This window comes from Arachis ipaensis, chromosome B9 (genome assembly GCF_059453495.1).
Source record: "Arachis ipaensis isolate K30076 ecotype BB chromosome B9, ASM5945349v1, whole genome shotgun sequence".
NCBI classification, from domain to species: domain Eukaryota; kingdom Viridiplantae; phylum Streptophyta; class Magnoliopsida; order Fabales; family Fabaceae; genus Arachis; species Arachis ipaensis.
In genome coordinates this window covers 45,938,266-45,942,312 of record NC_142444.1, presented here as the reverse complement: position 1 = coordinate 45,942,312, position 4,047 = coordinate 45,938,266, and the positions used below count along the sequence as shown (strand labels likewise).

Sequence of the window (4,047 nt, the reverse complement as noted above, 5' to 3'; positions counted from 1 at the left end):
TGGCGGCATTCAAGAGAATCCGGAAGGTCTAAACCTTGTCTGTGGTATTCTGAGTAGGATTCAATGATTGAATGACTGTGACGAGCTTCAAACTCGCGATTGTTGGGCGTTAGTGATAGACGCAAAAGGAGGGTGAATCCTATTCCAGCATGATCGAGAACCGACAGATGAATAGCCGTGCCGTGACAGGGTGCGTGAAATATGATTCACTGAGAGGAGGGGATGTAGCCATTGACAACGGTGATGCCCTTGCATACAGCCAGCCATGGAAAGGAGTAAGACTGATTGGATGAAGATAGCAGGAAAGCAGAGGTTCAGAGGAACGAAAAGCATCTCCATTCGCTTATCTGAAATTCCTGCCAATGAATCTACATAAGTATCTCTATCCCTATCTTACTATATAATATTCGAAAACATCATTGTCACTTTATATCTGCCTGACTGAGATTTACAAGGTGACCATAGCTTGCTTCAAGCCAACAATCTCTGTGGGATCGACCCTTACTCGCGTAAGGTTTATTACTTGGACGACCCAGTACACTTGCTGGTTAGTTGAACGGAGTTGTGTCCACACATAGTAAAGAGCCATAATAATGATTCCATACAATAACAAAGAGTACTACATTAAAGTGATCACAATTTCGTCCACCAAGTTTTTGGCGCCGTTGCCGGGGATTGTTCGTGTATGAACAACTGACGGTTCATCTTGTTGCTCAGATTGGGTAACTTTCTTTTCGTTTTCTTTTCAAAAAATCCTTCAAAAATATTTTCAAAAAAAAAAAATTTCTCTTTTGTTTTCGAAAAAAATAAAATAAAATAAAAATGTTTTCAAAAATTTATTCAAGATTTTTAAGAATGAATTCTAGTGTTTCATGAAGCATGTGAAGCCTGGCTGGCTGTAAAGCCATGTCTAAATTTATTTGGACTGAGGCAGCAATTTGTTATCAAGAGCAAGCTAGTTGGAGTTAATCCACCTGCTACTGTTTCTGATTTACATGCTAAAGCTTGGCTGGCCATTGGCCATGTCTAGTGTTTTGGACTGGAGCTTTCTTTGAAAGCTTGGCTGGCTAGTGAGCCATGTCTAATTCCTGGACTGAAGCTTTAGACTAACATGGCAAGATTCCTGGAATTCATATTAAAAATTTTGGAATCCTTAATTTTTCTTTTTCATATTATTTTCGAAGAAAAATCCAAAAAAAATTAGAAAATCATAAAAATCAAAAATATTTTGTGTTTTTTGTTTGAGTCTTGAGTCACATTATAAGTTTGGTGTCACTTGCATGTGCATCTTGCATTTTTTCGAAAATATCATGCATTCATAGTGTTCTTCATGATCTTCAAGTTGTTCTTGGTAAGTCCTCTTGTTTGATCTTGATGATTTTTTGTTTTGTGTCTTTTCATGTTTATCATATGCATTCTTGAATTCTTAGTGCGCAAGCATTAAAGAATTCTAAGTTTGGTGTCTTGCATGTTTTCTTTGCATTAAAAATTTTTCAAAAATATGTTCTTGATGTTCATCATGATCTTCATAGTGTTCTTGGTGTTCATCTTGACATTCATAGCATTCTTGCATGCATCACATGTTTTGATCTAAAAATTTCATGCATTGCATATTTTTCATGTTTTTCATAAAAATTTCAAAAATCAAAAAAATATCTTTCCCTTTTTCTCTCATCAAATTCGAAAATTTGGATTGACTTTGTCAAAAATTTTTAAAAATCAAATTGTTTCTTATGAGTCAAATCAAATTTTCAATTTGAAAATCTTATCTTTTTCAAAATCTTTTTCAAAAATCAAATCTTTTTCAAAATTCTTGGTTATTTTCGAAAATTTTAAAAATATTTTTCAAAAATATTTTTCTTATTTTATATCATAATTTTCGAAAATAATATAATCAATTAATGTTTTGATTCAAAAATTTGAAGTTTGTTACTTACTTGTTAAGAAAGATTCAAACTTTAAGTTCTAGAATCATATCTTGTGATTTCTTATGAATCAAGTCATTAATTGTGATTTTAAAAATTAAATCTTTTTCAAAACTAATCCTATCATATCTTTTCAAAATATCTTCTTATCTTATCTTGTTCAAAAATATCTTTTCAAAATATCTTCTCTAACTTCCTAACTTCCTATCTTTTCAAAATTTGTTTCAACTAACTAACTAACTTTTTGTTTATTTCTTATCTTTTTCAAAACCACCTAACTAACTCTCTCTCTCTCAATTTCGAAAATATCTCTCCCCTTTTTCAAAAATTTCTTTTTAATTAACTAATTATTTTTATTTTTAATTTTATTTCAAAAAAAAAAAATTTCGAAAAATACTAACAAATTTTCAAAAACCAATTTTCAAAAATCACTAACTCCTTTTCAAAATAATTTTCGAAAATTATACCTCTCCCATCCTATTCTATTTATTCATTCATATCCTAACATCTCATCTCACATCTCTTCCATCAGTACAGTTGCATTTCTTCCTTTACATCACATCCTTTATCTCCCCCTTTTCTTCTACTCACAAAAGGGAACCTCTATACTGTGGTAAAGAGAATCTCTATTATTATTATTATTTTTCTGTCCATTCTTCCTTGTCTTATGAGCAGGAGCAAGGATAAGAACATTCTTGTGGAAGCAGATCCAGAACCTGAAAGGACTCTGAAGAGAAAATTAAGAGAAGCTAAAATACAACAATCCAGAGATAACCTTTCAGAAAATTTCGAACAGGCAGAGGAGATGGCAGCCGAAAATAATAATAATGTAAGGAAGATGCTTGGTGACTTTACTGCACCTAATTCCAATTTACATGGAAGAAGCATCTCCATTCCTGCCATTGGAGCAAACAACTTTGAGCTGAAACCTCAATTAGTTTCTCTAATGCAGCAGAACTGCAAGTTTCATGGACTTCCATCTGAAGATCCTTTTCAGTTTTTAACTGAATTCTTGCAGATATGTGATACTGTTAAGACTAAGGGAATAGATCCTGAAGTCTACAGGCTCATGCTTTTCCTTTTTGCTGTAAGAGACAGAGCTAGATTATGGTTGGATTCTCAACCTAAAGACAGCCTGAACTCTTGGGATAAGCTGGTCACGGCTTTCTTAGCCAAGTACTTTCCTCCTCAAAAGCTGAGCAAGCTTAGAGCTGATGTTCAAACCTTCAGACAGAAAGAAGGTGAATCTCTCTATGAAGCTTGGGAAAGATACAAACAGTTGACCAAAAAGTGTCCTTCTGACATGCTTTCAGAATGGACCATCCTGGATATATTCTATGATGGTTTATCTGAGCTATCAAAGATGTCACTGGACACCTCTGCAGGTGGATCCATTCACCTAAAGAAAACGCCTGCAGAAGCTCAAGAACTCATTGACATGGTTGCTAATAACCAGTTCATGTACACTTCTGAAAGGAATCCTGTGAGTAATGGGACGCCTATGAAGAAGGGAGTTCTTGAGGTTGATACTCTAAATGCCATATTGGCTCAGAATAAAATATTGACTCAGCAAGTCAATATGATTTCTCAGAGTCTGCATGGAATGCAAGCTGCATCCAACAGTACTCAAGAGGCATCTTCTGAAGAAGAAGCTTATGATCCTGAGAACCCTGCAATAGCAGAGGTAAATTACTTAGGAGAACCTTATGGAAACACCTATAACTCAACATGGAGAAATCATCCAAATTTCTCATGGAAGGATCAAAAGCCCCAACAAGGCTTTAATAATGGTGGAAGAAGTAGGTTTAGCAATAGCAAGCCTTTTCCATCATCCACTCAGCAACAGACAGAGAACTCTGAACAAAATGCTTCTAATTTAGCAAATCTAGTCTCTGATCTATCTAAGGCCACTGTAAGTTTCATGAATGAAACAAGGTCTTCCATTAGAAATCTGGAAGCACAAGTGGGCCAGCTGAGTAAAAGGATCACTGAAATCCCTCCTAGTACTCTCCCAAGTAATACAGAAGAGAACCCAAAAGGAGAGTGCAAGGCCATTGACATAAGCGCCATGGCCGAACCTCTGAGGAGAGGAGAGGACGTGAATCCCAAGGAGGAGGACCTC

General features: G+C 35.1%; 1 non-coding gene across 1 annotated transcript; it reads right to left on the bottom strand.

The window, feature by feature from the left end:
• Positions 1 to 3,126: 3,126 nt before the first annotated feature.
• On the bottom strand, positions 3,127 to 3,234 carry LOC148544521 (small nucleolar RNA R71). Its single transcript, XR_015901600.1, has one exon. It is a non-coding gene; the product is annotated as a small nucleolar RNA R71 (small nucleolar RNA).
• Between the last annotated feature and the right edge of the window lie 813 nt (positions 3,235 to 4,047).